Source organism: Phyllostomus hastatus, unplaced genomic scaffold (assembly GCF_019186645.2).
Source record: "Phyllostomus hastatus isolate PE091 unplaced genomic scaffold, TTU_PhHast_1.1 phas_contig_118, whole genome shotgun sequence".
Lineage (NCBI taxonomy): Eukaryota > Metazoa > Chordata > Mammalia > Chiroptera > Phyllostomidae > Phyllostomus > Phyllostomus hastatus.
Genome location: NW_025333543.1, coordinates 10,482,672 through 10,508,840, shown reverse-complemented (window position 1 = coordinate 10,508,840; position 26,169 = coordinate 10,482,672). Strand labels below are relative to the sequence as shown.

Sequence of the window (26,169 nt, the reverse complement as noted above, 5' to 3'; positions counted from 1 at the left end):
GGCTGGTTTTGTGTCCTATCATGTGGTCTCTCTGAAAATATTCCATGTGATTTGAAAAGAATGTGTATTTTGCTTCTTTGGAATGAAAGGTTCTATATACATCAGTTAAGTTCATTTGATCTAGGGCATTGTTCAGTGCCACAATATCCTTGTTGATATTTTGTTTGGAAGATCTACCCCTTTTTAGCATTGGGGGTGTTAAAATCCCCTACTATAAGTGTGTTGCTTTCTCTATTTTTCTTGAAGTCCTTCAAGATTTTCCTTGTATATTTGAGTGCTCCTATTTTGGGTGCACGTATGTTTGCAGTGTTTGTCTTCTTGATGAATTCTTCCCTTGAGTATTTTGAGGTGTCCTTCAGTGTCTCTTTATGGCTTTTGTTTTGAAGTCTATTTTGTCTGACTTAAGTATTGTTACTCCAGCTTTTTTTTCCTGTCCATTTGCTTGGAATATGTTTTTTCCAACCCCTCACTTTCAGTCTGTGTAGCTCTTTTTTTATATAAGGTGATTTTCTTGTAGACAGCATTTGTCCAGTTCATCTTTTCTTATCCATTCAGCTACCCTATGTCTTTTGGTTGGAGGATTTAATCCATTAACATCTAAGGTTTTTTATTGATAGGTATTTATTCCTTTTACCCACTTTGTATCTGTTTTCCTCTCTCACTCTTTTCCTTCCTCTTCTTATAGTAGTACCTTTAGCATGTCTTGCAGTACTGGTTTGGTGAAGGAGTGTTCTTTCAGCCTTCTTTTGTCTGGGAAACTCCTTATTTCACCTTCCATTTTAATTGAGCAGCTTGCTGGGTAGAGTAGTCTTGATTGAAGGCCTTTACTTTTTATTACTTGAAATATTTCTTGCCATTCTCTCCCGGATTGGAGTATTTCTGTTCAGAAACCAACTGCTAGTCCTTTTGGAGCCCCTTTGTATGTTACTTCTTGTTTCTTCCTTTCTGCTTTGAAGATTCTGTCTTGGTCTTTGAAACTTGGCATTTTAATTATGATCTGTCTTGGAGTAGGCTTATTTGGGTTCATCTTGGTTGGGACCCTCTGTGTTTCCTGAACTTCTGTTTTCCCCCTTTCCAGGCTCAGAAATTTTCCTGTTATTATCTTTTCAGAGTCTCTATCCCTTGTTTCTTTTATTCTCCTTCTGGTATTCCTATGATTCTAATGTTGTTGCTTTTCATGTTATCTTGGAGTTCCCTTTAGCTATCTTCATATTAATTGAGACTTTTTTCATACAGCTGCTGTACCTGGGTGTTTCTTTCTGCCTTGTCTTCCAGCTTACTAATTTGGTCTTCTGCTTCATTCAGCCTGATTGTAATTCCTTCAAGTGTTTTTTTTTTTTTATTTCAGAGATTGTATTATTCATTCCTTCCTTTTTTTTATAGTTTCTATTTTATTTTCATTCTGTTGTAGTTCTCACTCAGTTCCTTGTATTTGTCTTTGAGTTCCTTGAGCATCCTTATAACCATTATTTTGAATTCTATATCTGATAGTTAGTTAGCTTACCTCCATTTCATTTAACTCTTTTAGTGGGGAGTCTTCCATTCCTTTTGATTACAGGTTCTTTTTTGTCTTCCTATTTTAGGTGACTCTTATTATTTGTTTCTGCACTTTTTATGTTCTGCTTTGCAGGCTGTCTTTGTAGGGTGGACTTCTATGGTAGGAACTGTGTGGGATTCAGTGATGTGGTCTCTTTGATCTCCTTGCCTGGATGCTCTAGGGTTGCCCTTTTTTTCTGTTTGTGTAGGTTCTCTTGTTGTACTTGGGTTTTTACCCACTGGTGGTTCCTTTGTTGTTAGGTTCTCTCCTCCAGCAGGTATACTGGTGTTTATAACTCCTACCTAATCTTGTATGTGATCAGTGGCCAGGGGAAGGCAAAATGAATTAAGACAGCAGGATCATATTCTATGGAATTTAAAGTACCAACCAGTATGGAGAGAGTTAGGAGATCCCTTGGAGAAGTACAGTATTAACTGTGATATTTCACCCAACTAGCCACTTTTTATAAAAGTTTAAAAAAGTAATAAAAGTCTTATTAGAGGAGTGAAGGAATGTGGGCTGGATCCAGAAAACAGAGTGCTTGTGCAAGGTTAAATGGTGAGGTATACCTGGTGAGAGTAAACGAGAGAAAGTCGGCATAGTGTGCCAGAGAACAGAATTAACCACAACAATAATAAAGCTTAGGAAGATAGTGAAATGGACTAAGGTCAGGGAGGGGGGCCATGTGGTATTTACAGTAATATGTAACAACAATTATTTATAATAAAGTTGGAATCACAATAATATGACAAGAAATATATGATTTGCATAAAAATAATAGAAAGTTAGAAAGTACATGAACAGGAGTAGTGTTGTTAGAACATGAGTGAAGTGAAAGAAAGAAAATTAAAATGCAATACGAGAGAACAAGGAAATCCAGTCAAACAATGCAATTAAACAAACAAAATGAAGAAAACTAAGTAGGAAGAAGAGAAATAGAAATACTAATAAAATAAGTAAAAACAATGAAAAATAAAAATAATAAAATGCAAGTTCTATAGGACAGCAAAGTAAAAGTTGTCTCAGTTTCTCAGTTGTTGGCTTTAGCCTTGTAATCCCTCTGTGGATCTGTCTGTCATCCTTTCACAGCTTCAGGTCTTATTGTCTCACACTTAAGATAAAAAAAAAGCTTCCTGCTCACTTTAAACCTACCAAGGGAGTTCTGCTGGTCTTCCTGGATGCTTCTAGGCAGAAGGGGGCTTAGCTTAGCTTTTATCCCTTCCTGCAGTTTTGTGAGGATGGGTCAGGACTGAGCTACAATATTCACAGTTGTCCAGTCTCCAACCCAAGTTGTGTGTGTGTGCTGCTGGTTCCTCACTGTCCATCTGCACCAGGCCAGTGCCTTTAATCCACCAGTTGTGTCTCCCATGAGGCGCACTGATTAGGAGCAACTCACACCCTACCTCCTACCTCTTTGCTGGCCTTTGTGCTGTGTGCTCTCAAAGTCCCTTCAGAGCAGTTCAGCTCTCCCACTAAATTAAGTCTCTCTGGGGACTGCTAGCTCTCTGAGCCCCACTGCCCTTCTTTGAATGGTCAGTGTGGTGTGTGATCCTCCTCTTCCTCCCTCTTCATGAGCCCAGCCTCTGCACAAGAGTCCTTTAAACAGCAGCTGAGAGTCTTTTTTTGAGTAAAATCCTCGTTTAAGAGGATATTGACCAACTGTCTGACCAGTCTCAAGGCTCTCTAGGTCAGGGTCTGACACAGTCTAACTCTTCTCCTCTCTCCAGGTGTCACCCTGCTCCCCAGTTTCTCTGTTAATGACCTATCCAGTGACCACAGTCCCATCGGGTAAATACCATCTCTGTGCATCTGCCACTTGTCTTTATTCCCCACATCCCACCCACCTCCACCCTGTGACTTCAAGAATCCAGGTCTCTCCTGGCAAGGCTAGGTGTTCCAGCTGAGTGCAGGGGCAAGTTGGCTCTACTCCTACCTGCCTCACCACCATCTTCCTATATACCACATTCTTTCTGATTTTATTTAAACTAGCTAATTTAAATATTATGTATCTTGGATTTTAAAAAATTTGTTCTTTTAATTTCATTTTAATTTGTTTTTTATTTTAATTTTTATTCCTAAAATGCTTTCATTTTATTCTTCTATATGTACATTCTCCAGCTCCCAGATTTGAAAGCTTACCATAATATAAGCTCAGCAGTCCTGCTCAGAACCTTTAACAGATTCTATCAGTTTCCCTTTTCCTATCCCCCATCTTCACCCAACTCCAACTCACGTTTCCTGTCCATTTCTCATGGATAAGAAGAGCATAGTAGAGATAGAAGCCTGAGCTCAATCTCCCCTCCCATCCTTCTTCTCTCTCCAACTACAAGAGAGCAAGCCTGTATAGAAAAGACCTAGATTCCAGTGAGAGATGTTGGCTGGTTTCCACACATAGATTGGGGGAGGGGGAGACTTTCTCAACATATCCACTGTTTTGTTCAGATTTGGGTATATGCTGTCCCAGAGCCTGGGTTTGCTATGCCTTCGACTGAGGAGGAAAGTAATGTGAGGACACTAGTGGGGGTTCACAGATACCATGGAGGCCAGCCACTGCCACATCACTAAAGAATGCCTGGGTCTTTGCAGGTGGTTTTGCACGGTAAGGACCATGCTGTCACCCTTCTAGAACACCATGTCAATAAGGGCCTTCCCCAAACATCACAGCATATAACGCACAGCCTAAGGGCCAGACATCAATCCACACATCAATGACATAGTGGCTCTGCACTGGGAAGAGATCTAGAGCCAGGTAGGAGATGGTGCACTGCTGGGGGGCCTAGTTCTCTAGCACCAGAGCCTGGCAGAATCCCTCCACATGGATGCATGCTTGATTAATGGAACCCAAGTCCATTACAACAAGCTTCCCCTCATCTCCAGGTAAGGTACTGGTGTGTTTTAGGTCCCTGTGGGCATAACCCTGGGCGTGAATTGCATTAAAGCCTCTATAGATACCTAACAGCAGATAAAGAATTTGATTTTCAGTCAAGAAGTTACCTTTGTCTTTCAGTCTTTCTATCTCATTACACAGTGTACCTCTCTTGCAGAATAGCAACAGCCAGGACTGGTGGTGTGCCCTGCTCTCTCAGACAGAAAACTATAAGGCAAATGATGTTGGGGTGATGGAAGAGGTTATGTATGTCTGCTTCTCATTGTGCCTTCCCCCAGTCCTGCCCTCACCCTGTTTCTGGATAAAGAGGTAGCATTTATTGTCAATGATGATAGTTCCCTGGGAGCAGACACAGAGTGTGGCCTGTAATATCTAAGTCATCCACCTCAAGGTCTGTCTGAGGCTGCCACAGGGGTTCATCCAGCTTGAGTGGCCTCTTCCAAGGATGTTCTGGGGGACCTAGCAGATCATGCTAGCTTGAGCTGAAGGTAATTTATTTTTTAAGTCACTTTTTTTTTCTCAATAATCTTACTACTTAAAATGGTTTTTTTCCAAATACTGACCATTTCAAATAAGTGCCCTTCACAATTAGTAGATAACTTACTGAAGAAATTTAAGAAGCATACAAATTTTGAATTTATAGTTATACTAATGTATTTTGTTTCTTATTTAGTTATACCTACCTTGTTTATACAAAGATTGTAGTTTTTTTCTGCTACACATCTGCTATACAAACTAGAGATTTACTTTTATTAAAAGGATTTCTGGACCATACACCTGATAATATAGTCTTAGAGTACTATAGAGGTTGCAACCATAATAGGTTTCAGTTTAATAAAAAGATGACCTATTATATTCAGCACTTAAGTACTACAGTTAAGCAATGGCTGAAAATTCCATAAGGAACAAGAATATGGAGACAGGGCAATTAACTTATTATAAATATGAAACTGCACTTGATAGTACTGTAACAAAATCAGATATTTGGGCTTTTTGGTCTAAATCAACAAATTTCAAGAAATTTAGTTACAATCAAACTTTTTGAGGAAAGGGAACTTCCTCAATCTTCCCTGAGAACTGTTCTCGCCTTATTTCTTTCTTCCTTCTTTCCTTCTCTTCTCTCTCTCTCTCTCTCTCTCTCTCTCTCTGTCTCTGTCTTTTTCTTTCTTCAAGAAATATTTATTTAGTTTCTTCTCTGTGTAAGACACTGGGCTAAACATTTGTAACATGTAACATTTATAGGTTTCTAAGAAATGGATTAATAAATTCCATTACCTGTTTCAAGTCTGTTAAAACCAGCTGTATAATTTTTCACAAAAACCAGTTTATTACATAGTCACAATGCTGCATCTGATTCTGAATGTCTTCTCATATATTTGTCACTTTTAATTATCCCTTAATCTTTTAAATTAAGACTTTATTTTTAGAACAATTTTAGTTCCATAGGAAAATTGAAAAAGTAGAGATATTTCCCAAAAACTCCCTACACCCACATATGCATAGCCTCCGTTATCAACAACCCCCACCAAAGTTACAATAAATCATATACATTTGTTAAAACTGATGAACCTACATTGACATTATCATCACCCAAGTTTCATAGTTTACATAAGGGTTCACTTTTGATGTTGTACATCCTACGAGTTGGAATAAATATGTAATGAAATGTACAATATCTATCATTATGTTATCATATGAAGTAGTTTCCTTGCCCCAAAAATCCTGTCCTCTGCCTATTTACCTCCCATAACCACTGGCAACAACTACTGATGTTTTTACTGTCTCCATTGTTTTGTCATTTCCATGTCATGTAGTTGGAATCATACAGTATGCAGCCTTTTCAGATTGATTTCTTTCACTTAGTAATATGCATTTCAGTTTTTTCATGACTTTTCATAGTTTGTTATCTTATTTCTTTTTCACACTTAATAATATTGTATTGTCTGGAAGTTCTATAGTTTGTTTATTTAAAATTGTAGTCCTGGCATTAGCATTAACTATGTTTGAGATCTTAGATAAGTCTCCTAAAGACACCTTCCCCTCTTCCCAGCTCTTGGAAACCACTATTCTATTTTCTGTTTATATGGATTTCCTTATTCTAGATATCTCATAAATAGAATCATACAATATTCAACTTTTATATCTAGCTTTGTTCACTTAGTGTAATGTTTTCAAAGTTCATCCATGTTATAGCATGTATCAGTATGCTATTCCTTTGATATGTCTAAATAATATTCCACTGTATAGATGCACTCCATTTGTTTATTCATTAGTTGAGGGACATTTGGATTATTTCTAATTTGGGGCTATTATAAATAATGCTGCAATGAGCATTTATGTTTTTATTAGAATATACATTTTCAGTTCTCTTACATACACACTTTGGATTCATACAGTAACATCATATGTAAATTTTCAGGAACTGCCAAATTGTTATCAGAAGTGGACACACTACTTTATAATCCCACTAACAATGTGGGAAGTTTTCACTTATTATAGTCTGTCTTTTTTAATTTGAGCCATCTTAGAAGGTGTGAAGTAGTATTTCATTGTGTTTTAATTTTTGTTTCCTTAATCACCAATGATGTTGGCAACTTTTTCTGTGCTGATCATTTCTTCTCTGGAGTAATACCTTCTCAAAACTTGTGTCATTTAAAAAAATGGGTTATATGTATTTTTATTGTTGAGTTGTAAGAATTCTTTATGTGTTTTGGGTACTAGTCTCATCAGATCTATAATTTAAAAATATTTTCTCCATTTCTGTGGCTTTTTTTCAATTATATCTTTTGAAGCAAAAAATTTAAAATTTTGACAAAGTACAGTTTCTTCCTTCCTCCCTCTTTCCTTCCTTCCTTCCTTCCTTCCTTCCTTCCTTCCTCCTTCCATCATTTGTGCTTTTGATGCCAAGTCTAATAATTCATTACATAATGTGGGGGTCATAAAGATTGACTCCTATGTATTCTAAGAATTTTATAGTTGCAGCTCTCATATTTAGCTATATGATTCAATTTGATTTAATTTTTATGTATCTTGTGAGGGAGGGCTCCAAGTTCACTCTTTTGCATTTGTATGTCTGGTGCTGCCAGAACCATTTGTTGAAAATACTATTCTTTTATCATTGAATTTTCTTCCCTTATTAAAAATCAATTGGCAAAACATGTAAGAGTTTATTTCTATACTCTCAATTTTATTTCATTAGTTTACATGTCTATTCTTATGTTGGTATTATATTGTCTTGATTATGTAGCTAAGTATTACATTTTATTTTTTAACTATTCTACTTTTCAGTTACAGCTAACATTTGATATTATATTAGTTTCAGGTGTACAGCATAGTGGTTTGACATTTACATAACTTACAAAGTGATTTCCTGGTAAGTCTAGTACCCATAGGGCACTACACACAGTTATTACAATATCACTGACTATATTCCCTACTTGTACTTTATACCCCTATAATTATTTTGTAACTGCTAATTTGTACCTCTTTATCCTTTCACCTTTTTCATCTCCCATCTGGCAACCAACAGTTTGTTCTCTGTGGTTTATTTCTGTTACATTTGTTCATTTATTTTGTTTTCTAGATTCTATGTGAGATTCTAAGTGAGATCATGTATTTGTCTTTCTATTTCTGACTTATTCACTTAGCGTAATACCCTCTCAGTCCATGAATGTTGTCACAAAAGGCAACATTTCATTTTTTAAAAAATACTTATTGTATTTTTCCATTACTATTTAGTACCTTTATACCACACCCCCAGCAATCACTCATGTTCATGAGTCCTTTCTTCATTATTTTTATGTTTGACTATTATTTCATTGCATATGTATACCATCTCTTCTTTAACAATGGACAGTTAGGTTGCTTTTATATCTCATCTATAATAAATAATTCTGAAATGCATATAGAAGTGTGTATGTCTTTTTGAATTATTGTTTTGATTTTTTTCTGATAAATGCCCATAAGTGGGATTGTTGTATCATATGGTACTTTTATATTTAATTTTTTGAGGAGCATCCATAGTGTTTCCCATATTTTCTGCACCAATTAGCATTTCCCCCAACAGTGCATATGATTTCATTTTCTTCACTTCCTCTCCAACATAGTTTGTTAATTTATTGATAACATCCATTCAGCAGGTTGAGGTTATACCTTATTGTAGTTTTAATTTGCATTTCTCTGACGATTAGTGACCTTGATCATATTTTTAAGCCTATTGGCCAGCTCTATTCCCTCTTTGAGGAAATGTCTATTCAGGTCCCCTGCCCATTGTTTTTAATTGGATTTTTTTGGTTTTTGGTGTTAAGTTGTATAAGTCCTGTGTATATTTTAGATATTAAGAATTATGGATGTATCATGGACAAATACGTTCTCTCATTCAGTAGATTGTCTTTATGTTTTGTTGATTGTTTGCTGTGCATTGACTTTTTGAGTCTTTAATCCATTTTGGGTATATTCTTGTATGTGGTGAAAGAAAGTGGAATAGTTTCATTTTTTAGATATATATATATATATATTTTCCTAACACCATTTATTGAAGAGACTGTTTTTGCTCAATTGTATATTCATTCCTACTCTGATATAAATTAATTGACAATATAGGCATGAGTTTCCTTCTGGTCTCTTTTGTTTCATCAATCTCTGTGTCTATTTTTTTTCCAGTACCATGATGTTTTGATTTCCAATATCTAGATATGGCTTAAGAGCATGAATTCTTTTGAATTAGTGTTTTGGGATATTTGGGATATATTCCCTGAAGTGGGATCACTGGGTGAAAAGACAGGTCCCCATTTTAAATTTTTTGAGTGAACACCATACATTTTCCACAGTGACTGCACCAGTTTTCATTCCCACTGACACTGCACTAAGGTTCCCTTTTCTCCACATCTTTTATACTTGTTTGTTGATTTATTGATAGTAACTATTCTGGCAAATGTGGTGATATTTCATTGTAGCTTTAATTTGCACTTCTCTGTTGATTTGTGATGTTGAGCATTTTTTTCATATGTCTATTGACCACCTCTGTGTCCGCTGTGGAGAAGTGTCTATTCTGGTCCTTGGCCCGTTTTTTAAAAGTTTGGATTGCTTGTGTTCCTGGTGTTGAGTTTATATATTTTGGAAATTAAACTCTTATCAGACGTATCATTGGCAAATATGTTCTCCCATACAGTGGATTGCTTTTTCATTTTGTTGACTTTTCCTTTAGCTGTGTGGAAGCCTTTAGTTTGATGTAGTCCTGTTTGTTTTTTCCTTTGTTTCTGTAGCCTTATGAGATATATCAAAAAATATTGCTATGTGAGATGTCTGAAACTTGACTGCCTATGTTTTCTTCTAGAATGTGTTTTGTCTCATGACTTACTTTTACGTCATTTAATTATTTTAAGTATATTCTTGTGCATGGTATAAGTTGGAGGTCTAGTTTCATTTTTTGCATGTACCTGTCCAGTTTTCCTAACACCATTTATTGAAAAGGCTTTCTTTACTCCATTGTATGTCCTTGCCTTCTTTATCAAATATTAATTGACCATAAATGTATGGGTTAATTTCTGGGCTCTTTGATCTGTTCCATTGATTTATATACCAGTTCTTATGCCAATATCAGGTAGTTTTGATTATACTGGCTGTATAGTATAGTTTCATAACAGGTATTGTGGTACCTCTAACTTTTTTTTTCAAAGTTGCTGAGTCTATTCAGGGTCTTTTCTGGTTCCATACAAATTTTTTGAAAATTTTTTCTAGATCTGTGAAATATGCCACTGGTATATTAATGGGAATTGCATTGACTGCTACTGGTGGTGTGGATATTTTAATGATATTAATTCTTCCAACCCATGAACAAAGTATAGGCTTTCACTTGTTTGTAACTTCCTCAATTACTTCTTTTAGTGTCCTTTAGTTCCCAGTACAGGTCTTTACCTTCTTGGTTAAATTTATCCCCAAGTCCTTGTTTATTTTGTTGCAATAGTAAAATAAATTGTTCTGTCAAATTTATTTATTAGATGTTGTAATTTTTTAGTGGAGTCTAGGATTTTCTGCTTACAATATCATGTCATCTGTGAATGATGACAGTTTTACTTATTCTTTTGCAATTTGGGTGCCTTTTATTTCTTCTTTTTTGTCTGATTCCTGTGGCTAGGACTTCTAGTGTTGTGTTAAATAAGAGTGATAAAAGTAAGCTTCCCTGTCTTGATCCTGATCTTAAGAGAAACACTTAATTTTTGCCCATTGACGATGATGTTGGTTGTAGAATTTTTTTATATATGCCTTTTATTATGTTGATGTATTATCCCTCTATTCCCACTTTGCTGAGAGTTTTTTAAAGAGTTTATTTATTTATTTTTAGAGAGAGGAGAGTAAAGGGAGAAAGGGGGGGAGAAAAACACATGTATGAGAAAAACACAGATTGGCTGCTTCTCACATGCCTCCAACTGGAAATGTGGGTCACACCTCAGGCTTGTGCCCTACCTGGGAATCAAACTGGTGACCTTTCAAGTCACAGACCAGTGCTCAATCCACTAAGCCACACCAACCAGGGCTGCTGAGAATTTTTATTATGAATGGGTGCTGGATTTTATCAAATGCTTTTTTCTTAATCTATTGATATGATCATTATAATTGTTATCTTCCATTTTTTTATATAATGTATCACAGTTATTGATTGTGAATGTTTTACTACCCTTGCATCCATGGGATAAATCCCAGTTCATCATGTTGCATGATTTTTTAAATGTATTGCTGGATTCATTTTGCTAATATTATGTTGAGAAATTTAGCATCTATATTAATTAGGGACATTGGCCTACATTTTTCTTTTTCTGTAATGTCTTAATCTGGTTTTGGAATTAGAATAATTCTGGCTTGGTAAAAAGAGCTTGGAAGTTTTTTCTTCTATTGAATATTTTGGAATAATTTGAGAAAGATAAGTATTAGTTATTCTTTGAATGTTTGCTAATATTCTCCTCTGAAGCCATCTAGTCCCGGACTTTTGTTAGGTGGGAGCTTTTTGTTTAGTGCTTCAATTCTGTTAGTTGTAATCAGTCTATTGATTTTTATGCTTCTTTCTGATTTACTTTTGAAAGATTGTATGTGTCTAGAAATTTATCCATTTTGCCCAGATTGTCCAATTTGTTGGCATATAGTTGTTCATAGTAATTTTTTACAATCATTTGTATATCTGTGTCATAAGTTTTTACTTCTCCTCCATCATTTCTGATTTTATTATTTTGGTTCCTCCCCCCTTTTTTTTTTGATGAGTTTGGTTAAAGGTCTTTCAATCTTCATTATCTTTCTAGAGAACTAGCTCTTAGCTTCACTGATCTTTTTAATTTATTTTTTTAGTCTCTATGTCATTTATTTTTACTGTGATAATTAATATCCCCTTCCTTCTAATTATTATTAGCTTTGCTAATGTTTTTCTAGTTTTTCAAAATTAAAAAAATATATATACTTTATTCCACACAGCAATATTTGCACTGATATGTTTGTTAGAGCTAGAGCTACAAAGTAAAGAATGAACAAATGGGACTACATCAAATTAAAAAGCTTCTGCACAGCTAAAGAAAATATCAGCAAAGTGATAAGGGAACCAACCTTATGGGAAACTATTTTTGCCTATGATACCTTGGTAAGAGTTTGATCCCAAAAATACATTAAAAATTCACATGACTCCACACCAGGAAGACAAACAATCCAATTAAAAAATGGGCAAAGGACCAGAACAGACACTTCTCTGAGGAGGACATACAGAGGGCCCAGAGACATATGAAAGGATGCTCAGCATCACCAGTTATCAGAGAGATGCAAATTAAAACCATAATGAGATACAACTACACACTTGTCAGAATGGCCATCATAAACAAACCAACAAACAAGTGTTGAAGAGGTTATGGAGGAAAGGGAACCTTAGTACACTGTTGGTGGAAATGCAGACTGCTGCAGCCACTATTGAAAACAGTATGGCATTTCCTCAAAAAACTAAAAATAGAACTGCTTTTTCACCCAGCAATTCCACTGCTGGGATTATATCCTAAGGACCCTGAAATATCAATCCAACAAAACCTTTGCACCCCAATGTTCACAGCAGCACAATTTACAATAGCTAAGTGCTGGAAGCAACCTAGATTCCCATCAGTAAATGAATGGATCAAAACATTATGATACATTTACACAATGGAATACTATGCAGCAGAAAAAAAGAAGGAGCTTCTATCCTTTGTGACAGCATGGATAGAACTGGAAAGCGTTATGCTAAGAGAAATAAACCAGGTGGTGAAAGACAAATACCATATGATCCCACCTTTAAGTGGAACCTAATCAACAAACAAACAAGCAAGCAAAATATAACCAGAAATGTTGAAATTAAGAACAAACTAACAGTAACCAGAAGGGAGGTGGGAGGGGACAATGGGGGGAAAGGGTCAAGGGTTTTCATAAACAACTATAAAGGACACATTGACAAAACCAAGGGGGGTAGAATTGGGACAGAGAGATGGGGATGGCTGGGGTGGAGGGAGTGGTGGGGAAAAAGGCAGACAACTATACTTGAACACTAAAATTTTTAAAAAGGTTAAAAATATTGATAAGATTTCAATCTTCTTGAATTTGTTAATGCTTATTTTGTATCTTAATGTGGTCTGGTCTTGAAAATATTCCACGTGCACTTGAAAATAATGTATACTTTGCTATTTTTGGATGAAGTCATCTGTAAATATTAATTAAATCTGCCCAGTGTAGTTTGCTATTTAAGGTCACTATTTCCTTATTAAATTTTTGTTTGGAAAATCTATCCATTTATGAGATTTGGTTGATAAAATCCCCTACTATGGGGATTTTACTGCTGCCAATCTCTTCCTTGAAGTCTACAAAGATTTTCTTCATATATTTAGTTGCCCCAATATTGGCTGCATAAATGTTTTACAAGGGTCATATCCTCTTCATGATTTGATCCCTTTAGTATTATGCAGTGTCCTTCTTTGTCTTTTGTCATGGCTGTTGTTTTCATGCCTATTTTCTCATATATAAGTATTGCTACACCAGCATTTTTTTTCATTTCCATTAGGACGGAATGTTTTTACATCCATTAACTTTCAGCCTGTCTGAATCTTTTGTTCCAATGTGGGTCTCTTGTAGAGAGCATACATAAAGGTCATGTTTTCTTATTCATTCAGGTATCCTATGTCTTTGATTGGCACATTTAATTCACTTACATTTAAGGTTATTATTGATTTGTGTTTATTTATTTTTGTCTTTATAGCTATGTTCCTCTCTCTCTAGTTCTTCTTTTTAAAGCATTCTTTTTAACATTTCTCACAATGCTGGTTTCATTAGCACTTCTTTTTTGTCTGGAAAATTCCTTATTTCACCTTCCATTTTAAATGATAGACTTGCTGGTTAGAGTAGTTTGGTTGCATGTCCTTGTTTTTCATCACTCTGAATACATTATGCCAGTCCCTTCTAGCCAGAGGTCCTTCTATTGAAAAATCACATGAAATCCTAATGAGAACGCTCTTGTAAGTAACTAACTCTTTCTTTTTTGCTGCCATTAAGATTCACTCTTTTTCTTTAACCTTTGCCATTTCAGTTATGTTGTGTATCAGTATGGGTCTCTTTGGGTTCTTGTTTGGGACTCTATGTGACTGTGTCTGAACTTGTGTGATATTTTTCTTTACTGTTAGGGAAGTTTTCAGCCATTATTTCCTCCAACAGGTTCTCTATCCCTTGCTCACTCTCTTCTCTTTCTAGTTCCCCTATTATGCAGATGTCATTATGCTTGTTGTTGTCCCAGAGGTCCCTAAGGCTTTCCCCATTTCTCTTAATTCTCTTTTGATTTTCACGTCCTCTTTGGATGAGTACTGTCATTTTATCCTTTTAATTTGCTAAAACTACCCTCTGTTTCATCCAACCTAAATTTGTTTCCTTTATTGTATTCTTCATTCCAGACATTGTATTCTTCATTTCTAACTGGTTCTATGTTATGGTTTCTATGTCCTTTTTAATGCTTAACATCTCTCTCTATAAGTTCTTACTGACATCATCCATTCTTCACCTGAGGTCCCTGAGCATCCTTACAAACATTTTGAGCATATTTTAATACTTTATTATATTATAACCATTGCTTTTAAGCTCTGCACCTGACATTTTTGTTGTTTTCATTTCATCCATTTCTCTTCATTCTTTTTTTATGGGGATGTTTCATGTTCTTTGGTTTGGGAAATTTTTCTTTGTCTCTATTTTGTCTCTGTGTGTTAGATACATCTGCTAGGTCTCCCTAACTTATTTGATAATTTTATGATGAAGGTGTCTTTTGGGCTCAGTGGCATAATCTTCCAGATCACCTGAACTTTGAGCTTTCAGAGTGTTTCTTTTGGTTTATGTGGACCCTTTGTTGTATTTGAATCTTGAATGCTGTTTGTCTTTGCTTAGATAGACTCATCCCTTCAGGCTGGGCAACTATAAGGATAAACCTCAATTACTGTGTATGAGACGTTGTGTAGGGGTTACACCTTAGGTCGGGTTGTCCTGAGCAGGATCTTTGGCCTCCTGGAATCCCACTTCATGTGTGTCCTTTGTGTGGCTAGTTGGATTGAGCTCTGGTGTGGTCTGAAGCCCATTACTGGTTGTTTTATTTTTTTAATTGTTGTTGCAGTAAAATTTTCTATCTTTTACTCCCATCTCAACCCACTCACCCAACCCTCCCCACCTCCATCCCATTTCCACCCACCCCTAGTTTTTATCCATGTATCCTTTATACTAGTTCCTGTAAACCCTTCCCCTTTTCCCCTAAAATTCCCCTGAAATTCCCTCTCCTCTCCCCTCTGAACTTGGTCAGTCTGTTCTTTATTTCAGTGTCTTTGGTTATATTTTGCTTGTTTCTTTGTTTTGTTGTTTAGGTTTCTGTTAAAGGTGAGATCATATGGTATTTGTTTTCCACTGCCTGGCTTGTTTCACTTAGCCTAATACTTTCCAGTTGCATCCATTCTGTTGCAAAGTGTAGGAGCTCTTTCTTTCTTTCTGCTGCATAGAATTCCATTGCATAAATGTACCATAGTTTTTTGATCCATTCATTTACTGATGGGCATTTAGGTTGCTTCCAGCACTTGGCTATTGTAAATTGTGCTGCTATGAACATTGGGGTGCATAGGTTCTTTTGGATTGTTTTCTCAGGGTTCTTAGGATATAATCCTAGAAGTGGAATTGCTGGGTCAAAAGGCAGATCCTTTTTTAGTTTTCTGAGAAAATCCCATACTGTTTTCCATAGTTGTTGTACAAGTCTGCATCCCACCAACAGTGCACTAGAGTCTCCTTTTCTCCACAACCTCTCCAACACTTGTTGTTTGTTGGTTTGTTTATGATGGTCATTCTGACTGGTGTAAAGTGGTATCTCTTTGTGGTTTTAATTTGCATCTCTCTGATAACTAGCGATATTGAGCATCTTTTCATGTGTCTCTGTATCTTTTGTATGTCCTCCTTGGAGAAGTGTCTGTTCAAGTCCTTTGCCCATTTTTTTTTTATTTGGGTTGCTTGTCTTCTTAGAGTGGAGTCATGTAAGTTCTTTATATATTTTAGAGATTAAACCCTTGTCTGAGGTATCATAGACAAATATGTTTTCTGATACAGTTGGTTCTCTTTTTATTATAATACTGTTTTCTTTAGATGTGCAGAAGCTTTTTATTTTGATGAGATCCCATTTGTGTATTCTTTCTTTAATGTCTCTTGTTCTGGGGGACGTATCAGTAAAAAAGTTTCTGCGTGAAATATCTGAGATTTTCCTGCCTATGTTTTACTCTAGGACTTTAATGGTGACATGGCTTATATTTACGTCTTTTATTCACCTTCAATTTATTTTTGTGTATGGTATAAGTTGGTGCTCAAGTTTCATTTTTTTGCACTTAGCTGTCCGGTTTTCCCAATACCATTTGTTGAAGGGACTTTTTTATTCCATTTTATGTTGCTGTCCCCGTTGTCAAATATTAATTAACTGTAGAGACTTGGGCTTATTTCTGGGCTCTCTGTTCTGTTCCATTTGTCCATGTGCCTGTTTTTATGCCAGTACCAGGCTGTTTTGATTACAGTGGCCTTGTAATAGAGTTTTGTATCAGGTATTGTGATCCCTCCTACTCTGCTCTTCTTTCTCAAAATTGCAGCAGCTATTCGGGGTTATTTATGGTCCCATATAAATTTTTGAAGTGTTTGTTCTATCTCTGTGAAATATGCCATTGGTCCTTTAATAGGTATTGCATTGAATGTGTAAATTGCTTTGGGTAGTGTGGACATTTTGATGATGTTAATTCTTCCAATCCATGAACATGGTATATGTTTCCATTTGTTTCTGTATTTCTTAATTTCTTTCTTCAGTGCTGTGTAGTTTTCTTTACACATCTCTTTTACTTCCTTGGTTAGACTTATCGCTAGGTATTTTATTTTTCTTTTTGCTGTGCCAAATGTGATTTTTTCCCTCTGATTTCTGTTTCTGCTGTTTCATTGTTGGTGTACAAAAATGCATTTGATTTCTGGATATTGATTTTTTGTCCTGCAGTTTTGCCAAATTCATTTATGAGGTCAAGCAGTTTTTTAACAGAGTCTATAAGATTTTCTATGTACACTATCATGTCATCTTCAACCAATGACAGTTTTGTTTCCTCCTTTCTGATTTGGGTGCCTTTTATTTCCTTTTCTTGTCTGATCATTGTGGCTAAAACTTCCAATACTATATTGAATAAAAGTGGAGAAAGTGGACAGCTTTGTCTTGTTCCTGATCTTAGTGGAAAACATTTTAATTTTTTCCCATTGAGTATGATGTTGGCTGTAGGCCTCTCATATATGGCCTTTATTATGTTGAGGAATGATCCCTCTATTCCCACTTTGCTGAGTGTTTGTATAAAAAATGAGTGCTGTACTTTATCAAATGCTTTTTCCAGCCCTGGCTGGTGTAGCTCAGTGGATTGAGCATGGACTGTGAACCAAAGCATCACAGGTGAAATTCCCAGCCAGGGCACATCCCTGGGTTGCAGGCCAGTGCAGGGTCATGTGAGAGGCAACCACACGTTGATGTTTCTCTCTCTCTCTTTCTCGCTCCCTTCCCATCTCTAAAAAACAAAACAAAAACAAAAACAAAAACAAAAAAAACCAACAAATAAAATCTTAAAAAAAAGAGTATTAAAAAATGCTTTTTCTGCATCTATTGATATGATCATGTGATTGTTTTCTTTGCTTTTGTTTATGTGATGTATTACAGTTACTGATTTGGGAATATTGCACCATCCTTGCATCCCTGGAATGAATCCCACTTGGTCATGGCGTATGATCTTTCTAGTATATTGTTGGATGCGGTTTGCCAGTATTTTGTTGAGAATTTCAGTGTCTATGTTCATCAGCAATATTGGTCTGAAATTTTCTTTCTTTGTTTTGTCTTTATCTGGTTTTGGGATTAGGATGATCCTGGCTTCATAAAAAGAGTTTGGGAGTCTTCCATCAATCTGGATTTTTTGTAATAGTCTATGAAGGATAAGGATTAGCTCTTCCTTAAATGCTTTGTAGCATTCTCCTGTGAAACCATGTGGACCCAGACTTTTATGTGTCGGGAGTTTTTTGATTACTGCTTCAATTCCATCTGCTGTTATTGGTTTGTTCAGACATTCTGCTTCTTTTTTATTGAGGTTTGGAATATATTATATTTTTCTAAAAATTTGTCCATTTCACCTGGGTTTACAAATTTCTTGGCATACAGTTCTTCACAGTAATTTCTTACAATGTTTTGTATTTCTATGGTGTCAGTTGTAATCTCTCCTCTTTCATTTCTGATTGTGCTTATTTGGATCCTTTCTCTGTTTTTCTTGATGAGCCTGCTTAAAGGCTTGTCAATTTTGTTTATCCTTTTAAAGAACCAGCTCCTGTATTCATTGATTCTTAGAATTGTGTTTTTAGTCTCTATGTCATTTAATTCTGCTCTGATCTTGGTTATTTCCTTCCTTCTGCTTGCTCTGGGCTGTCTTTGTTATTTTTCCTCAAGTTCTTGTAGATGTGGAGTTAGATTGTTTGTTTGAAATGTTTCTATCTTTTTTAGGTAGGCCTGTATCACTATGAACTTGCCTCTCAGGACTGCCTTTGCTGTGTCCCATAAGTTTTGGGTTGTTGTGAGTTCATTTTCATTTGTTTCTGGAAACTTTTTGATTTCTTCCCTTATTTCATTCTTGATCCATTCATTGTTTGATAGCATGCTATTCAATCTCCATGATTTTGAGTGTTTCGGGTTTCTTTCCTTGAGGTTGGTTTCTAGTTTCAGTCCCTTGTGGTCAGAGAAAATGCTTGGTATAATTTCATTTTTCTTAAATTTGTTGAGGCTTGTTTTGTGTTCTATCTTGTGGTCTATCTTTGAAAATATTCCATGTGCATTTGAAAAGAATGTGTATTTTGTAAAGCCCATCACCTGCTGTGGTTGTTCTGGGTCTGCTTGAGTGGAATTTAGATATAGTGTTTTGTAACCAGCCCTGGACTACTTGTGGGTAGCTACTGTTGAGAGCCCCCATGCCTGGCTTCAGAATCTGTAACCCCCCATGACTAAGGCTGAGTGGGAGACCTTGGGACCATAAGTCACTGAGGAGACAAAGTTTATCTCCTTGGCAGGAGCACCTCCTCTTCCCATTTTATTTCACCCTGCCTGGCCCCCAAGCTTGGTTGGTTAGCCAATGAGGGGTAAGATTCCTCAAGGGAGGATTGATCTAAGACAGGCATGATCACATGGAGGCCCCAGGGAAGGACTTGGGGGACTATGGAGAAAGAGTGTGATGGACCCTCACCCCTCAGCTTTGACAAAGCCTGAGTCCTCATTCTGCCTGCAAAAAGTCTCCTAATTTCTTGGCTTTCTTGCTTCCTCTGCCCGACTTAAGCCTGAAACAATGATAGAGGGCAGTGCAGCCCTGTGCTAGAAAGGATGGGCTCCCTGGGTGATCAGGCCTGAGAAAGAACATCTAAAATACTGTGATACCTGTTTTGCTAAGAATGCTCTTAATTAAATGATAAAGGCCTGAGCAGGAAATAAGTTTGTTTCTCAAAGTTTTGTAGCCTTTTAGCTAATAGACCCTGATGCAGAATGAGCCCTAATAGTTCTTTCTATGCTATCTATCACTTGATCCTTACTGCCTGGCAATGACTAATAAGCTGTGCCTGTATTCCTGCACAAATTAAACCCAATAAAAGCCTGTCTAGGCAAGGGCATGCTGTGCTCTTCCCTCGAGAGAGTGGCCTGCCTCTTTTCCTCCACAGGAATCAGTAGTTCCTGTGAATTTGTCCTGCATCCCATCCATAATGCTGTGACACTGTGGGCTGGTGCACACATCAAGGTACCAAGCTGTGCACTGTTTGTGTCTCTCTACTGGAGCTGTGTGTGTATGTGAGGGGCCAATCTGTGTAAGTGTCAGTGTCTTTCTACTTAGAGCTGGGTGCTGATCTGTAAAAGGACTGAGGCTTCTTGAGGTCCACCTACACCTTCCATCTACTCCATCATCCCCTCAGGTTGCCTGGTCTTTCTCAAGAGCCATTTGATGAGAGACTGTAGGGTGGTCCTTGTCTAGTTGAGATATAGCTACCAGGTCTCCTACTTGGGGGGTCACAGGGTCAGATACTCAAGGACAGAATAGTAGCTCCTGCTTCAAAGCCAAACCCCTCAGTCTCTTCCAGATTTTCCAACTCCAGTTCCCCTAGCAGGCTTACTGCAGATTTAAGTTGTGTATACCCAGCCATCCCATTTGTAGGAGCAAGCTCAGCTGCCCAGGAATCAGGGCAGCAGATCAAAAAAGTCTCCAATTTGAGGTGATGGTCGTGTACCCTGTGAATGGGTCATGCTCTGTGTTCTGCTCCCAGAAAATAGCCTCCTGAGGTCTCCCACTTTGAATGTCCTTGTTCCATGCTGATCTTCCTTCTTCCCATGCAAGTGCACCCAGCAGGATTATCTGGGACTTAGCAGGGCTGATTCAAACAGTTTCTGATTGGGGGTGGTGCACACATACCATTAGGAGCAGGCAGGCCCTTCTTGCCCTTCTTGGGGTACCTTAGGCTGAACTCACAGGGGAGATTAGATTAGCTTCCCTATAATACAACCATGAAGCCCAGAACACTCCCATCTGGCTCCTGAAAAGTATCCTCTCCAGGAGACAGTCTGAAAATCCCAGCTCTGTTTGCCTCCTTGGCATGCCACAGAACCAAGCAGTATGGGCCAAAAATCACAGCACTTTGCTGTGCTCTGATCTCTCCACATGGTTGGTCTTAGCAGATCGGGACCCAAATTTCCAGCCCTGCACAGATCCTCTGTACCTTTGTACTCAGCAGGACTGGGCAGGCCAATTGGCTCAAATGCTCAAGGAGGAACAGTGTTTGTGCACTTGTAGTGTGGGGAACCTGTCCTCTTTCCAGAGACACAATTTAGTCACTGTGTGGGTCTCTGTCAAAAGCCTCACCAAGAAATAGAGGACGTTCTAAAAGTTACTACTGGGTGTAGCCAACAGATGCTTCCACAGGACCCAAGAGTCTAGACCATGAACTTCTCAGACTGATGCTGTAATAGCAGTGCTCTACCCTGTGAGGGTAGTGCTCTACCCTGGAATGCTCTGAGTATTCCAGGCAGGGTAAATCCCCACTGATTCTCACCACTAGATGCTACACAAACTCCTCTGCCCATCTCTCTTGCTCTGGGTTGAGGACCTCTGGGTGTGGTTAAGACTTCATGCTTCTAGGGGAAAGGAGTTCTGCAGCCATGACATTTCACCAGCTTCTCAGCTGCTTCTATACCTATATGAAGGGGTATATCCCCATCAGAATCTCAACCCTTCATACCAGTCTATATGTAGCTTCTACTGTACTTCTTGGTTATAATATCACAAACATATAGGCCATTAAATTTCATATCTCCTGGCTTTAAGTTGGTTGTTCAAGATGATTGCTCTGTATGTTAGCTGTAAATCTGAGTTGGGGCTGGGTGAAAGTGGTTGCAGCTTCCACCTATTCTGTAGCTATCTTCAACTCTCCAACAATAGCATTTATTTTATGTCATGAACTGGGATGTAGTCCTTAGCCTGTAAAATGGACTGACCTTTCTGAGGATAGATTTGTGTTAACCAAGTTTATGAAATTAATGTTTAGAAATAAAAAAATACTTACTGAATGTATTGTAATAAATTATTTTATCTTATTTTAGGGACAAAACTGCTTAGTATATTATAGAATCCATGAATTCTGTGTATAAGGAACTGAAAATGAGTAATTTGGTCATTAAAAACTTTCTTTTCCTACAGGCAGAGCAGCACTGGAAACTAAAAACTAATCATAATCACAAGATTTCTTGGAGGTTGTGGAACTGCAATTAAAGTGAGATTGATATGTGATGTGTTTTATGGTATTGAGTCAAGACAGATGTAGCCATATATACCGTAGGTGTGGTCTTGCTACTGGAACTAAAATACTGATGTCTGCTGGCTCCCACTCCTGCCAGTCAGGGGAAGAATATTCCAATATGTGAATGACCTTACATGTGAATGGATATTAAATCAGTAGACCTTACTAATCACCTAATTGGGTATCACGATTCACGCTAGGTAGTGGAAAGATGAATAAGACATAGTGCTTGGACCTCCATAGAATTAAAATTAATGTAACATACTATAATAATGTTTCACCATAAAAGTTCTTTGACTGAAGTATAAACAAAACATTGTAGGAGCCAGAATGATGAACTGTTTTAATGGTATTGGGAAAGGTGGTAAATGTGAACTAGGTTCTGATAGGTGAGTAAAATTTGAAGCACTCTAAAGGTTGATGAAGTCACTAGATGCATGTTGTACAGCATGCCAAAAAGTGAGTAGGTGTGATACATCTGGGCTATAAGGTTTGTGTTAGGGAGTGGGGAGACATGTGAGGATGGAATGACTGGTTGGAGTCAGTACAAAGTTGGGGAACGAATTGAGTTTGGAGCCAGACACTTACATTCAAATTCCATCTATGCCATTTACTACCTTTTAATCTCTGGTAAATTTCTTAGCCTCAATTTCCTAATTTCTAAAAAAAGGGTGATAGTATTAATTCAGCAGTATTGTAGTGGCTGAAAATTAATACATAAAGGACATGGCATGGAATCCTCCCAAATAACAAATGTAAGTCAGTAATAACATATTCATAGGGCTGCTATAAAAACTAAATGGAGTAAAAAAAAGCAAATATAAGATCCTGTTTACACAAAGCCCTCAGGCTGAAATAATGCTAATGAAAATAAAACTTTAATAACTGTTCACTGCAGTTATAAACCATCACTTTTATAAAAACAATTTGCATAATTTAGGAAAAGCTTTATTATTATCTGTGTGAAAATTAATCTATAAATGTATTAACTTGTGTTGATTCCAGGTCCTTCTCTAAGTAATGACTCTTCTCAGTTTAGATCTGAGTGCAGACAGCAGGTTTTATTCCAATCCATTTGATTTAAAATCATATTTTGTGAATATATGCACGCCTTGACTATATATATTAAAATTAATCATTGTTTTATCTCTTCACTAAAAAGTGAGCACTTTTTCCATAATGCTTCAGAAAATATTAGGCTCATAGGAGTGGGTTGAAATGATTTTAGGCTTAGACAGAATTAATATGCATATGTGCACATAGTGTGTATTATAAAATTGCTATTTTTTACCTTTGAATTTAAAAGCCTACTGTAATTTTGTTATAGTACCCTCTATTCTCTGAAAGTAGCGTGACATATTTCTGTCCACACAGTCCAAAATTTATGGTTTAAATAGATGTATAGTTAGAAAAGTAGAGATAGCCCACAACCTCACCCCTAGAATTATCTCCATTACATCTTTGCTTAGCAAGTAGTACAAATTATAAGGCAGCTCTTAAATATAGGCCTTTCTTATAGCAGTAGAATATACAAAAATGCCCTTAGGCAATCCAAAAATATTTTTTTTCCACACAACAGTAGAGTGACTCTTCAGAGCTGTGTAGTATTTAAAGACAGGAAGCTCACCAAGAAGACCACAGTGCATATCCCTACATATAATAAGCAGTAATGGGATCAGTATGGGGAAAAAAATGAAGACAAATAAAAAGAAATCTAATTTAAGCAAAATCAAAGAAATGTCAACATTAAATACATTAACTATGAAAGAATAATATTCACTTGTCTGAAATAATTGCAGCATGGTTCTATTGTGTGCCATTTCAGTTATATGTATTTGACAGTTTCAGTCATTAAGGGTATTATTTATCCTAACCATCCACATTTCTGCAGCAATAGTACACATGTTTATACAATTATATCAAATCATACTTGATATATTTTGGTACCAGTTTGTGTTCTAAACTCATACAATTTTGGGATACATTTACTGCCTCATGGGAATCCTTACTTCCCCTTCTTTTTTACCTTGAGTCTAGACAAGTGCCACATGAAATGAAATGCTAACTGGATTCAGCATTTAGATGGAATCCAAACAAGTTCCATTAAATTTTAGTTTAAAAACTGCTTGTATCTGAAATAAATTAATTATACAAATTTCCATAAGTCATTTAGTAACCAAAATTTTAATTTCATGAAGTTCCAATAATAAAGGTTATATCAATTTTAACTGTGTCATTTAAACCACAGATCCATTTTTAAGATAAAATATTTACCCAATAGTAGGAAGAACATAAGGTTGGTTTCTATGACAATAAAAATGGAAATAGTAGTACTTTATTAGTAGATCTAGTAAAGAAAATGCAACTTTAAAGAGGTATAATAATATATGAGCTTTACCTTTCAAAAGTGTTAAAATTTTAATATACTTAGCTTGGCTTTGATAAAATGTATTATTTTTTCTGCTTTTGAGTTTTTCTTAGTAGCAACAATTAGATTTGTTTTATGTCATTGGTAGCACTTTAGAACCATTTACTTTACTAAAAAAAATACTTTCCATAGCTTTGAGTGACCTTATTTGTGAAAATGATTTTTTAAACATATTTGTATTTATTTGGTTAAACTCATTGCAAGTGTAAAATAACTTCACAAAAATTTTAAATTATTTTATTGGCTTCTGTAGTTTTTTACCTCTCCACTATATTGCTCCTTTATTTATTTCCAGTTGATTAATAACATCAGCCTTTATTTCCTCCATTTGTTTAATTTCATGGTACAGGCACAGCATAATCACATTGCAGACATAGCTGATATAAAATTGAAGTTTTCATAATGCTATGTTGGGACTTGGTGGTACTTGTTTCTTTTTCTTCTTAAAATATTACAACATAATAAAAAATAGGAAAAATATAAGTAAGCTTACATTACTATATAGCAGTATCTGTTGTCCATATTCTTACATGGATTCATGACTAATTATGAAGTATGTACCATTTTGTATTCTAATTTCTTCCCTTAAATATATATTATAACTTTATTTTTATAACTATTACTTTTAATTAATATAGGTATTCCTCCTTATGTATATGCAATAAGAATATACACACTTAAATTGAACATTATTTCAAGTAGCATTATTTACCTGATATAGATATTATTTTAAGTAGCTTCCCATAACCTTTGGTGGTAGCCCTTTTTGATCTATTTCAGGCTATCTCTGCATAGGAGAGAAATGAAGGGGAAAAAATGACAGTTCAGACTTTGCTTTTCAGAGTCTTTTTGTCAAAGAAATACCACAACTTTATCACCACTACAACAACAATAAAAGAACTATGTTCAATATTCCCTTTCATTGAAATAATCCTAAGGTTAATTTAAATGGACTCATGTCATTTCTAAAATACTCATTATACTGAGTGCCTATTGTTTCAATGCCCAAACATTATCTGAAGAATAAATCAACTGAAGCTTTTTTTTTATTTTTGGGGGGTTTTGATTAAATGAAAACTCAAAGTTTTTTTTAAAATTCTACATTAAATTGGTTTTAATTAAGTGAAATTTTGTGGTTATTATCATCCTTCTTTTTAAATTAAAATTTTAGGGTGATATTGATTAATTAAATGATACAGGTGTTAAGTGTACAATTCTATGATACTTCATCTGTATATTGCATTATGTATCTACCACCCAAAGTTGAGACTTATTCCATCACTATATATTTGACCACCTTTACTACCCCCCACACTCTTTTCCTCTGGTAACCAACATACTGTTGTCTGTGTCTAAAAGTTTTTTTATAGTTTGTCTTGTTTGTTCATCTGTTGCTTTCCAGTTTATATCACACATAAGAGTGAAATCATATGGTTCTTGACTTTTTATGTCTGATTTATTTTGCTTAGCATGATATTCTCAAGAACCAGTTATGTTGTTACAAATGGCAATATTTCAGCTCTTCATATGGCTGAGTAGTATTCCACTGAGTGTATACTACATTTTCTTTACCATTCATTTATCAAAGAACGCTTTGGTTTTTCCTTGACTTGGCCACCATGAGAATAATGCTATAATGAACACAGGGCTGCATATATCTTTGTGAATAAATGTTTTCAAATTCTTGGGGTAGATATGCAGAAGAAGGTTTGCTAGGTTGTATGGCCACACTGTTCCTCACACATTCTTAGTTTGTGAGGACTTTCCATACTGTTTACCATACTGGCTGTACCAGTTTACATTCCCACCAGCTGCGAATGAGGGTTCTTTTTTTCTCCATAGCCTCTCTAACTCTTGTTATTACTTGACTTGTTGAGAATAGTCATTCTAACAGGTGTGAGGTAAGATTGCATTGTAGTTTTGATTTACATT

At 36.2% G+C, this 26,169-nt stretch overlaps 1 pseudogene; it reads right to left on the bottom strand.

Annotated features, from left to right (window-relative positions):
• Positions 1–3,826: 3,826 nt before the first annotated feature.
• The window catches only part of LOC123824337, a 103,209-nt pseudogene continuing 80,866 nt past the window's right edge, over positions 3,827–26,169 (bottom strand).